The following is a 13616-nucleotide window of genomic DNA, read 5'->3' as shown; positions in this document are numbered from 1 at the left end:
CTGGTGGGAGAGCCACGCCCTCTCTTTCTTCCCACAGATCTGATGGGGCCAATGGGGCCCTGTTGTGACAAGCTGGGCAGCTGGATGGGTGCATGAGCTGGGTTGATGTGCTCACAGATGCTAATCCCAGGATGCCAGGCCTGTCAGCCTTGGGAGCATCGGGACACTCATGGAGGTACTTGGAGATCCTTAGCTGAAAAGGGCAGTGCGTTCTCTGATTGTCATAAGGTCAGCACCCTGGCAAGAGTGCAAGTTGTTGGCTTCACCTGGAATGGCCTTCCTTCCCCAGACTCCTGGGAAGGTCTTTCTTCTTTCATGATAGGCTTTACTCCTTCCAGGAGTGATACCTCCCCCTGTACCCCTGCCAGGCCAGGCTGGGCCTTCTCAGTTGTACTTTCACTGCCCCCTGAGTTTATCTTTGCCAAGATACTTACCATCTTGTACTATCATGTATTTTCTCCTCATGACCTTGTGACCACTTCCTATTGTCACTTACACTCCAGCTCCTGGCCAAGTAGCTGACATACAGTGAATGCTCCAGAGGATGAATGAGTTAACAATCTTCTGTTGAGAATATCTTCAAGGACAGGAGAGATGAGCCATATAGACATCCCACCAAATGCCTCTGATCCCCTAGGCTCAACCCTGACATCTCAAGTTCAACAGGCGAAGCTTGTTGCCAGGCACTGGGGACATGTAGGCAGGCCGGGCTGCTGCTGGCTGTGGTATGCAAGGCCTTGAGTCATCACAAGGCAGAGTGCATGCACAGGGCCTGCCAGGCCAGCGTGGGTTGGCTGGAGGAATAGGTTCCAGCTCTGGGAGGGGGAGCGAACAAGGTCAGGAGGGCTGGGGGGAGCCATGACCCTCTTGACCTGTGTCCTGAGGGCAGTGTGCAAGGAAGCACCGCCTGCTCCTGAGGGGGGGAGGGGTAAGCGTGGGCACTTGTTAATATTGAATATTAACCTGGTGAACACCAGGCCTTTCCAGCTGGGATCCCTACAGCCCATGATCTCTTCGTGGAGGGTCAATTTTACTTTCAAACTGGGGGCAAATAGTTACTTTAACTGGTAAGACTTGTGAGTATTATTGTATCATATTTGAATAAATATGGATGCAGTATGTCCTTGATTGCAACCTTCCTGTGGACTTTTGATGCCCGTAACATAAGGTATCAAAAGGGTAACGTTGGTCTGCGCCCTTAGACCACCCGTGGGAGCTGCATCTCATTCCCTTCAGTTGTTAGGGAGACCTGGTGGAAAAACTCGAGAAACCCAGCATGTTGGGGGGAAACAGCAGTAGCCTCTGGCATTAGATTGACTTGAATTCCCATCCCACTTCCCCCCACTGGCCTCCCTGCTGATAAGATTGCTGGGACCTTGAGCCAGTGATTCTAATATTTGGAGATGATGAAGCCTGCCTTAGAGATTGGCACAAGGGCTAGAGACTAAGGTGGGAAAAGAGATCCTGCCCCGATCCCTGCCTGGGGCTGGGAACCCGCGACTGCCGAGATAGGGATGGATTGGAAGTGCCTCCTGCTTTCATTGGTGGGTGGGGGCATGGCTGTTCCTGAGCCTATGCTGGGTCCGCTCTGTCAGGCACGGGTCTGAACAACTTGACCCCATGATTTCTGCCACCTTCCTGCCAGCTACGGGAGAAGACAGGAGTCTCTGGGGCTTTGAGGGGAAGAGAGGAGACAGGGGCTTGAGGGCCCAGGAAGGCTCTAGCTTGCACGGTGAGTGCTGATTTGTTGCTCCCACCCTTGGAGGAGAAGTGCCCTCCTCCTCCTCCTCTCCATGGCCACCTCAGCTTCTGGGTCAGCCTTCCCTGGTCTGGCCTCTCCTTGACCCCAAGAAGTAGACTGACTCAGCCTGACAGTTCATTTTGCTCACTTGGCCAAGCCCACTCCTGGGTCTCTGTATGGGGAGGTTATAAGTTCCTGGGCCCCACAGGGGTCTGAGCAGGGCCTGCTTTCCTAGTCCCTAAGTATTAGCATCACCTGCCCAAGGTCCCAGTGATCTTCTCATTGGTGAGGTTGGGCTATGGAACAAGGTAACAAAATACCACAAACTGTAGACAACAAGAAAGGACTGTCTTGTAGTTCTGGAGGCTAGAAGTCTGAGATCAAGGGGTTAGTAAAGTCAGTTCCCTCTGAGGGCTGTGCAGGAGGATCTGTTCAATGCTTCTCCCCTCACATCTGGTGTTTTGCTGGCAATCTTTGGTGTCCCATGGCTTAGAGAAACATCCCCCAGTCTCTGCCTTTATCTTCATGTGGCCGTTTTCTCCCTGTGTGCACATCTGTGTCCGAATGTCCCCTTCTTATAAGGACCCAGTCATACTGGATCAGGGGCCCGCCCCACTCCAGGATGACCTCAGCATAGCTTACTTAATTCCATTTACGATGATCCCATTTCCAAGTAAGGTCACATTTTGAGGAATTAGGGGTTAGGACTTCAATATACAAACTTGGGGGGAGGGACAGAATTCAACCCATAACAGAAGAGAAATGGAAGTTCAAGTTCATCTGATGCCAAAGGCCACCTTTTATCTCAACACGCTGGTGCTTCTCAAATTTTGCCACGGAGCCTCCCTAACAACTGCAGAAAATGAGATTTTGAGTGATCATCCTTGGTACTGACCTCCCAGGATATCTTTTGCTCAGGGCCACCTCCTAATGATTCACATGCCTTGGTCTCCTGATGCCTCCCTCCTCACCCCACCCTCCTCCTCACCCCACCCACCCCACACCGTCCCAACCAAGTCCAGGGTTGATTTTAAGCTCCTCGATTTGTTCCAGACTCCCAATCTTGGTATTCCAGCTTTTCTTCCAGAGGGGAGGCTTGGGTGTTACCACGTAGGAAGGATTCCCTTGGTCTACTACGCAGAGCCCCAGAGTGTCCGCAGTGGCTCCCAGGTTAGGCTTCCATGGGCACCTTAACTGCAATTCATTGTCCTGCCCATTTGCACCATCCTCTAGACTGGGAGAATGTTATTCTGGCCCAGGCTTCTGGGTTTGTGGAAGCCTCCAGACTGCATCTTGAAGAGGAATTGCTTGGGGGACCATGTGGAGCCCTTTCCTGGGTATGCGGCTCCTCATTTGCTGCGGGCTGTCGGTCACAGCCTGAGGGTTCTATGATTCCCCTCTCTGCATGCTGGCCACACATTTACTTTTAGACTCATCTCAGGAAAGCACGCTCCGATTTAATGCCTTTCAGCCACACTTTCACACTGCTCAAGCCTGTTTCTATTTCACAGTGTGAACACTGAAGTGCCTTGATTAGAATAATCAATTCTGTATCAAGAAACCGCCTCCCCAGGAATGCAGAATCCAGCCAGGTGCCCTGGTGCTGAGAAAATGGTCCCGTCTTATAGCCACATTACCCTGGTCCTCAGGAGCTTTTGTGCATGGTGGGCTCACCATTCCCCAGGTCCTGCCACTATGAGAAAGGAAATCAGTTCTGATCATGTCCTTCTCAAGGATTTACCAAGGGTGACTGCTCCTCCTGCACAGCAGCTTTGGGTTTTAAGTTTGTCAGCCTTCTTAGCCAGCCTGTTGTCAGTTGATGCATTTTAAGGACAATCAAGCATTTGTGATAAAAAAAAAAACATTTTTTTAAAGGAAATAAATAATTTGAGGATTTGATTCAGCCTCTTCATCTGTGGGTAGGGACACTGATGTCTGGGGATAGAAAGGAACCTGCCCAAGTTCATAGGGCAAGGTGGAGCCAATGTGACTTCACAAGTCACCACAGTGGGGGGATGAAACGAGCCCCTCAGAGATCAGAAGGAGAGGCCATTGCTCTAACTTGTCTGTACTTGAAGCAGTCCCAAATCTTTTGAATCACCCCTTGAGTGTCCCGCTTTCTTCAAAGGTGAGAAAACCCCAGAAAAATCAATCCTATGCTAACTCAGAATGAGGGTCTTGCACTCTTTACCTCTGGGCATTTAGTCACACCTTCAAATATTTATCATGCGCCTAATATGTGCCAGGCACTGCTCTACGTGCCAGGGAAACATGAGTGAACAAGACAGACACAAGCCCCCACCCTCATGGGATTTACGTGCTAGAAGGGAGACAGCAATAAGATGGGAAAAAGTAGGAACCCCAAGTGGAGAACATGGTATGATGCCATAGAGAATAAGTGGCTTGGGTAGTCAGGGATGGTCTCAATCTAGCCATGGGAGGCTATAGAGGAGCACCGCAGGCAGAGAGACCAGCAGCTGCAAGATGCGGTGTGGAGAGGAACTTGGTGTGTTGAGGAACAGGAAGGAAGCCGGCATGGCTGCGGTGTGATGAACATGGGGCAGAGTGGTAGACGAAATGAGAGAACTTAGCGGGGCTGGGCCTGTGGGGCTTTGTGAGCTGAGGAAGGGTCATGCTGATTTCTGTGGAGAAGAGGCTGGGAGTGGGCAGGAGAAGCAGGGAGACCAGTCTGGATGCTGCGGTGGGTTAAGTGGTCCTCCCTACCCCTCCGTGCCGCAATGTGTCCACCTGGACCCTGTGAATGTGATCTTATTTTGAGAAAGGATCTTTGTGGATGTAACTAAGCCAAGGACCTTAAAATGAAGACCATCCTGGATTGCCCGGTGGGCCTAAATCCAAAGACAAGTGTCTTTACAAGTAAAGGGAAGCTGAGAAGGCATATGAAGATGGTGATGGGGGAGCAGAGATCGGAGTGATGTGGCCACCAGCCAAAGAACACCTGGAGCCACCAGAAGCAGGAAGAAGCAAAGAAGGATTCTCCCGTAGAGCCTGCAGAGGGAGTGTGGCCCTGCAGACACCTTGATTCTGAATTTCCAGGCTCTAGACCATGAGAGAAGAAACGTTTGTTGTTTTAAGTCATCAAATTCATGGAAATTTCTTACAGCAGCCCTAGGAAACTCCTACAGAAGCTGCTGCAAGAATCCAGGTAGAGGTGATGGTGGTTTGGACCAGGGTGGTAGTCATGGAGCTGGAGAAGTGTGGACAGTCTTGGGATATGTTTTGAAGGTCCAACTGGTAGGACTTGCTGATGAATGGACTGAAGGAAAGGGAGGAGATTGCTAGCTACAGATCTCCAGTGGGCACCCCACACTACCTGGCCATTTTAGGAGACTGCCTGGATTTGCTACTTGAGTAATAGGGAGAATAGCAGTGCCATGTATTCAGGTGAGGAAGATTGGGGCAGAAGGCTCAGGAGCAGCCAATTGGCAATGTGTTTGGTCAGGTAGCTTTGAAGGACCTGTTAGATATGCAGGCAAGGTTGACATGGCAGTCAGATATTTGGGTATGAAATTTGGGATGGGAGCTTGATGAGGATGCCTAGATTTAGGGGGTTGTTGGTGTAGACATGATATGTTTTTTTTTAATTTTTTATTGTGGTAAAATACATATAATAAAAAATTGACCATCTTAACCACCTTCTTTTAAACAGTATATTTTTTTTATTTTTTAAGGATTTTTTAAATGTTTACTTATTTTTGAGGGAGAGAGAGAGAGAGGGAGAGAGCAGGGAGGGGCAGAAAGAGTGGGGGACAGAGGATCCGAAGTGGGCTCTGCATTGAAAGCGGAGAGCCTGATGCGGGTCTTGAACATACGAACTGTGAGATCAGGCTCTGAGCCAAAGTTGGACACTCAACCAACTGAACCACCCAGGCACCTTGACCACCTTAACCAGTTTTAAGCGTACAGTCCAGTGGTATTAAATACATTTACAGTGTTGTGCAACCACAACTAACATCCATCTCCAGAACTCTTTTTCATCTTGTAAAGCTGAAACTGTCCCCATTAAACAGTAATTCCCCATTCTCCCCTCCCTCCAGCCCCTGGCAACATCATTCTACCTTATGTATCTATGATTTTAACTACTCTAGGTACCTCATGTAGGTGGAATCGTGCAATATTTGTGTTTTTACAACTGACCCGTTTTCCTTAATGTAAAGTCCTCAAGGTTCACCTGTGTTATAGCATTTGTCAGAATTTCCTTCCTTTTTAAGGCTGGATAATATTATATTGTATGGATACACCACATTTTGCTTGTCTATCCATCCATAGATGGACACTTGTGTTGCTTTTATGTGTTAGCTAATGTGAATAATACAGCTTTGAAGATATGTATGTAAATACCTCCTTCAAACCTTGCTTTCATTTCTTTTGGGTGTATATACAGAAGTAGAATTGCCGGATCATATGGTAATTCTATTTTTAATTTTGTAAGCTTATTTATTTATTTTGAGAGAGACAGACAGACAAACAGAAAATCCCAAGCAGGCTGAACACTGTCAGTGCAGAGCCCAACATGGGGCTCAAACCCACAAACTGTGAGATCATGACCTGAACCCAAATCAAGAGTCAGATGCTTAGCCGAATGAGCCACCCAGATGCTGCTCTATTTTTAATTTTTTGAGGAGCCTCCAAACTGTTTTACACAGAGGCTGTACCATTTTACATTCTCATCAGCAGTGCACAAGGTTTAGATTTCTCCACATCCTGGCCAACAATTGTTATTTTCTGTTTTTTTCTTTTTAGTAGTAGCCACCCTAATGGGTATGAGGTGGTATTTCACTGTAGTTTTGATTCATATTTCCCTAATGATCAGTTCTGTTCAGCACTTTTTCATGTGTGTATTGGCTCTTTGAATATCTTTGGAGAAATGTCTAAGTGCTTTTTTTTTGGTTGCTGAAGTTTGAGAGTGTAGAGGTGATATGTTTTGATAGTCATGAGACTGGCTGATACTATCTAGCAGGGGAATACAGATAGATAGGAAAGAGAAGTCTGAGGACTAAGCCCTGGTGCATTCCACTGTTTATAGATTGAGTTAGTGAGGAGCCAGCAAAGAGTCAACTGCTGTCAACAGATCAAGGAAGATGAGGACTGGCTGTAGGTCATTGGTGACTTTCATGGAAACATTTGTAGTGGCATGATGAGGCTGCAAACCCCACTGGAGGGAACTGCGGAGGTAGTGTGAATGAAAAATGGCATTATTCTGTGTAGAGAACTCTTTCAAGAAGTTTTTCTGTGAAGGGAAGTGGACTAGTGAGGCAGATAGTTGGAGGGAGATAGGAGTTGGGGTGGGGAGATATCTCAAGAATGATCTAGAGAAGGGATAAATCGATGCAAGGGTGGTGAAAGGGGATGACTGTATGAGCAAGACCTTTGTGAAGGCGAGGTAACTGGAGTCCAGGATGTATGTGGAAGGGCACAAGGACATGTCTTCTGTGGTGACATCAGGGAAGACAGGATGAGTGGGTACAGATGTGAGTCCTTGGTAGGTATGGTATTGTTTCTGTTTTTGGATGGGAGGGAGGAAAATATGTGTGATAGTAGTTTAGGGAAGAGAGGAGAATGTGGTAGGGTACTGGGCAGTGTTGAGTGCCCACATGGTATGTATTGCTACTATTATATTTAAGCAGACTTAGGTAACACCACGTCTAGGCATCACTGCTTGACAAGTGGTATCATAGGTGAGAACTCTGACTTTGAATGTCTGCTTCTTGGAGGGGCCCTTCCTAGCTGGGGAACCTTCACCAAGTCACTTACATTGCCCAGGACTGCATGGCCAAAAAGTGATGGAGCTATGCTTTAAACCCAGAACCTCCAGGCTTCCTCCTGTGTGGCATGGACTCTGTTCACCAGAGAAAATGCAAAATATCAAGAAATAGCCAAAATGCTTTTACTTTTAAGATATTGTTTGGGAAAATGTGATTTGGGGGTCCATACAGTTTGCCACAGGCTCATTTCTGGTTATTCCAGTCTGGGTTTGAGAGACCATGGAATGCTCCATGGGCTGCCCCTGCCAGGTTCCCAGGCTCTGCCTCTCCTCTCCCCATCCCTTGGGCAGCTTGTCCCTGGAACCTATGAGCCCCTCTCTTGGGGCCTGGAGCCTAGCCCAGCCCAGCTCAACTCTGTGCACCAAGACTTTTGAAGAGAGGCAGGCTTTGTCAGGCTCTATGGGATTCTTCCCTCATGTTCCCAGAACTAAGAGGACCCAGGTCTGGGACTCTCCGATGGTCAGAGAACTCAAAACTGCTCTGAAGGTCTTGAAGAGACTGGCAGAGAGGCAAGGGCTTCTAGTTCCATCCCACTAGGCACCCATTAAAAAACGCTCAGCCTGGTGTCAGACGTTCACGGAGGAAACATCTCAAGCACTATGATTGGTGTTAAAAAGAACTTTAGACACAAAGGTATTCTGGGCCAAAGAAAAAAATCTCAGAATTTTTCAGTGAAATCTTCCATTTTGTTTGTTTGTTTATTTATTTATTTAGTCATTCATTCATTCATTTGAGAGTGAGAGAGAGAGAGAGAGAGGGAGAGGGGCAGAAGGAGAGAGGGAAGCCTAAGCAGGATCCATACTCAGTGTGGAGCCCAACACAGGGCTTAATCTCACAACCCTGGGATCATGACCTGAGCTGAAATTAAGAGTCGGACACTCAACTGACTGAACCACCCAGGCATCCCTGAAATCTTCCATTAAAAAAATGTTGGCCATCAAATCAAATCAAAAACACAACATTAAGTGTCCCAGGCCCCTGTCCTCATCATTGTTTCTTCCTAGCACAACATGAGTCTCTTTGGTGGATTAGAGAATATGGCAACCATATCTTTAAGGCATTCATGGAAACCAAAAGAATCACAGAGGGATCCAGTTGATTTCATGGGTGAATTGAAGATTTGCTTCATTGATGAGCATTTTTGGAGACTTCTTGGAATCTTTTTGATATTCCACTGCCGCTTACCTTTTGAGTTTGTAGCAGACCATTTTGCTGGTAGGGTTAGAACAGGAGTCAAAGAACCATGCACATAGGCTTCATTTCTGTCCAACAACAATGTCCTTGAGCAAAGGCATTTAACAGAAACGATCAAATTGGCCAGCTGGGGCTTGGCCACCCCACCACCCCTTGACCCCATACCATGCTTTGTGTTCTACCTGGGCAGCCTCCAACAGGAATGCTGACAACCTGGGACTATCCCAATGGTAGGTAGATATCACAGAAGGGCTGTTATGAACTGAATGTTTGTTTTCCCCTAAATTCATATGTTGAAGCCCTAACCCCAATGTGACTATATATGGAGATAGAGCCTCTGAGGAGATTAATGATGTTAATGAGGTTAAATGAGGTCTTAATGGTGGGACCCTAATCTGATAGGGCTGGTGCTCTTATAAGGAGAGGAAGAGACACCAGAACTCTCTCCATCATATGAAGACACAGCAAGATGGTGGCCATCTGCAAGCAGCGAAGGGAGCCCTTACCAGGAAGTGAATCTGTTGGCACCACTGCCCATTCCCCATGCAGGTACCAAGCACATCTTGGTACAGAGGTTGCACTCCCTTGGGGGTCACTCACCCACCAGGGGTTGGGCAGTGGATTGTGGAAAGTGAGAATGACTTCCCTGGCCCCAGCTTACATGTCACATTTTCATTCTGAAGCTTTTTTATTGCTGAATGATAAGGTGGCGTTCACCATTCTGTCTGTAACTCTTCTGCCTTTACCATAACACCCAAAGATGAACATCCCGGGTAGGACTGGGCAGGTAGTGACTCTACATGCATGTACCTGGGTAGAACAGTGCATCCAGATGGTATCCTTGGCTATCCCACAGCTGTGGTACCTAGTGGATAAGAGTGGGGGGACAGGAGTGCACCCAAGGGTTTGTCCTGACTTCACCTTTATCAGCTACATGGCCTTAGGCAAGTTACTCCACATCTCTGAGCACCAGTTTCTTCCTATGTAAAGGGACGTCATAGTACCACCTCTTGAGTGTTAGTAAGAGAATACCCTATGCCCTTAAGGCTCTGAGCTCAGTGTCTGGGATATGTCAAGTGCTTAAGTGGGATTGCAAATTTACCCCCATGAAACTCTTCACATGTACAAAGAAAAAGGTCACTTCAACAGGTGATATCACAGCTTTACCCTTGCTAATTGATGGTACTGGTCTTGTCAGGCCTGGAGGTAAATGCATCCCTTCCCTGTGCCGCTTTCCAAGACGGCATCTCAGGCAGGCCCAGGTATCACCCCCTCCACCCTCACTACCTCTGGGTCTTTTCACCTTTACTACCATGGGCTCCTCCCATGCTCTTGGACGGCATGAGTGGAATTAGCTTTCATGTTCCCTGAACCACCATCCAATGTGCTCCTAGTGTGCATAAAGCCTTCCTGGGATGCTAGTCCCAACGAGAGAAAAAAGACTCATGTGCCTACATCTCTCTTTGCTTTCCTTTCCCCACCAACCCTTTGGCCTGAAGTGGGTGTGGGGAGCACTTTCTACCTTTTTTCATCACAGCCTGACCTTGTGCTGCCCCTAGCATAGAATAATATGGGCTCATCTTGATATGATGATAATAGGAACTCTATTAGTCAGGGTTACACCAGAGAAACAGAAACAGTAGGATATAAAAAGTGTGTGTGTGTGTGTGTGTGTGTGTGTGTATTATAAAGAATGGGTTTCGGGGCGCCTGGGTGGCTCAGCTGATTGAGCGTCCGACTTTGGCTCAGGTCATGATCTCTTGGTTTGTGAGCCTGAGCCCCGTGTCAGACTCTGTGCTGACAGCTCGGAGGAGCCTGGAGCCTGGAGCCTGCTTCAGATTCTGTGTCTCCCCCTTTCTCTGCCCCTCCCCTGCTCATGCCCTGTCTCTCTTTAATTCTCAAGAATAAATAAACATTAAGTTTTAAAAAATGGGTTTATGTGACTGGGGAGGCTGGCTAGGCAAGTCCAAAATTTGCAGGCTGGAAACTCAGCTGTTGCTGCAGCATTGAGGCAGAATTTCTTCTTCTTCAGGGAAACCTTAGTCTTTGCTTTTAAAGCCTTTCAACTGATTGGATGAAGCCCACCTCAGCTTATGGAGGATAATCTCCTTTACTTAAAGTCAACTGATTACAGATATTAACTACAGCTATGAAATTCCCTTCACAGCAACATCCAAATTAGTGTTTGATTAAATAACTGGGGACTACAGCCTAGCCAAGGTGACACAGGAAACTGACCATCGCAGGAACCAAAGGAATTTAGAAGAAACATCTTTCTCTGTAGATAAAGTCTGGCTTTCAAGACTATTGTCTAGTCATGGACAGAAAAATCCTATTTTAGATATCAAAAGCGGACTTTATCTTTCTTGTTATATTTCTTGTTATGTTCTTCCTGTGATCAGAATATTGTGGGTAGAATGTCGCCCACAGGAAATGTGAATGAGAAAAACACATTAATAAATTTTTAGCACAACGTTTTGCCCAAGGAAGGACATTTTGTCTTTACAGCCACGAGTTATCTCACTGGAGAATAAAAAGAAGCAACTAATGAAACCAGCAAGCTCCCATTTGAAAAGAGCGTGAACAAGGGTGGGTGGTGGGGCTTGTCCATAGACTGTCAGAAAGACACCAGGAAGGCCAAAGCTGAGGGGATGGGAGGCACAAGAGGTGCCGAGGACACAGCCAGGGAGTGTTTGTAGCCAAGCCTGGTCCTTGGTGAACCCGGAAGGATGGGCTTGTTGCCTTAGGAGGCAGGTTTAATATTATCAGCTGATAGAGGTGGGGAGAACAACTCAGTTTCTAATTTACTTCTCATCCAAGAGACGATCTCACACCACAAAGGGCCCAGCTAATGTCACCAGCTGGTAATGGCCTGATTCCAGGCTCCACTCAGCCCTGGTTCATGCTCCCATGCTCTTGGAAGACTTGACGAAGAAGCGAGAGGGAGGAAGGTCAATCTGTGCACAGTAAACTTGGTTTTGCTTCCAGAAAGTGTAAAGAAGGTCCTCCCAAACCTGGACCTGTTACTGTCTTCTCCTCTTTTGATCCTTGCAGCCCAGCCAGTGCCAGGCCATGCCCAGGGGTGGGGGACCAGGAGCTTGGGTTGCATTTGAACCCCCTCCTGGGAGGCAGTGAGGATACTGGAGAGGTGGGCAGCTGGGGTACTGAGCACTGTTCTCCAGTCTTCGCAGGTACTGATGCTGTATCTTTCCATGTAATTCAATGGGAACGGACAGTTTCTTTTATTTTACTTTGGTAAATAGTTTAACATTTTTGGTGTTTCAAAAGACAGTTTTGTTGACATCTAATTCATATACATTTTACCCACTTAGAGTGTGCAATTCAATGGTTTTTTAGTCTACTCACAGATATGTGTAACCATCACCATAGTGAGTTTTAGGGCATTTTCGTCACCATGATGGAAACCCTGTACCCCTTAGCTATCATCCTCCGTGCAAACCAGCCCCTGGAAGCCACTAATCTCCCTTCTGTCTCTATGGATTTGCCTCTTCTGGACTTCCAAATGAATGAAATCCTATAAAATATGACCTTTGGGGGGGGGCGCCTGGGTGACTCATTTGGTTAAGTACCTGACTGTGGCTCAGGTCATGATCTCATGTTTCATGGGTTTGAGCCCCATGTCAGGATCTGTGCTGACAGCTTGGAGCCTAGAGTCTGCTTCGGAGTCTGTGTCTCCCTCTCTCTCTGCTCTTCCCCTGCTCAGGCTCTCTCTCTCTCTCTCTCTCTCTCTCTCTCTCAAAAATAAATAAACATTAAAAATATTTTAGGGGCGCCTGGGTGGCTTGGTCGGTTAGGCATCCGACTTCGGCTCAGGTCATTATCTTACGGTCCGTGAGTTCGAGCCCCGCGTTGGGCTCTGTGCTGACAGCTCAGAGCCTGGAGCCTGTTTCCGATTCTGTGTCTCCCTCTCTCTCTCTGCCCCTCCCCTGTTCATGCTCCGTCTCTCTCTGTCTCAAAAATAAATAAAAACGTTAAAAAAATTAAAATATTTTAAAAAAGCAAAAATATGACCTTTGGTATTTAACTTCTTTCATGTAACAATGTATTCAAGGTCCATCCAAATTGTGGCATAGATCAGGATCTAATTCCTTTTTATGGCTGAGTAATATTCCATTGTACAGAGAGACCACATCTTGTTTACCCATTCATCTGTCAATAGACATCTGGGTTGTTTCCATTTTTTGGCTGCTGTAAATAATGCTACTATGAACACCGTGTCCAAGTTTTTATGTGGACATTTGTTTTCATTTCTCTTGGCTATTGCCCAAGAGTGTCATGTGGTAACTCTATGTTTAATCTTCGAGAAACCTATTGGTTCTTTTACTCTGCACAACAGCCGTATGGGGTATAGATACTACTACTATCTTCATGCGGCAAATGGAGAAACTGAGGCACAGAGAGGCTAAGTGGTTTGCTGAGCTGCCCAAGGCCCCATAACTAACAAGTGGTAGAGCCGTGATTTGAGCCCAGGGGCTCTGGCGCCAGAGTTCCAGTGCTGACGGCTGCCCTTTGCTGCCCCTTGGCTCACAGACCATGTCCAACTCCCATGAGGCTCTGGGGCAGCCAGGTCTTTGACTTTGGCCGGCATCCACTCTTGCCAAGTCCTCCCACTGCTGCTTTGCAGGCCAGGATGGTCAGTGTGCCAAGCCTGTTCCTTTTGTTCCCAGAGGAGCTTTGCAGCCATGGCTGCTCAGAAGGAGGCCGGGTCTAGGCGGTGCCTTGAAAGGCCCACACATTTCTTTATTTCTTGCTGACTGTGGGCCATGCTACTGAGTGCAAGGAAATTGATTTCTCAAATCCAAAGGCAAAGCAATGTAGAGAACAGGATGAGGGTGCTGCATTTCCACGAATGCTCTGTGTCTCACACCCCTTGC

The sequence above is a fragment of the Prionailurus bengalensis genome, chromosome X (assembly GCF_016509475.1).
Source record: "Prionailurus bengalensis isolate Pbe53 chromosome X, Fcat_Pben_1.1_paternal_pri, whole genome shotgun sequence".
Lineage (NCBI taxonomy): Eukaryota > Metazoa > Chordata > Mammalia > Carnivora > Felidae > Prionailurus > Prionailurus bengalensis.
Note: the sequence above shows the minus strand (reverse complement) of the source record.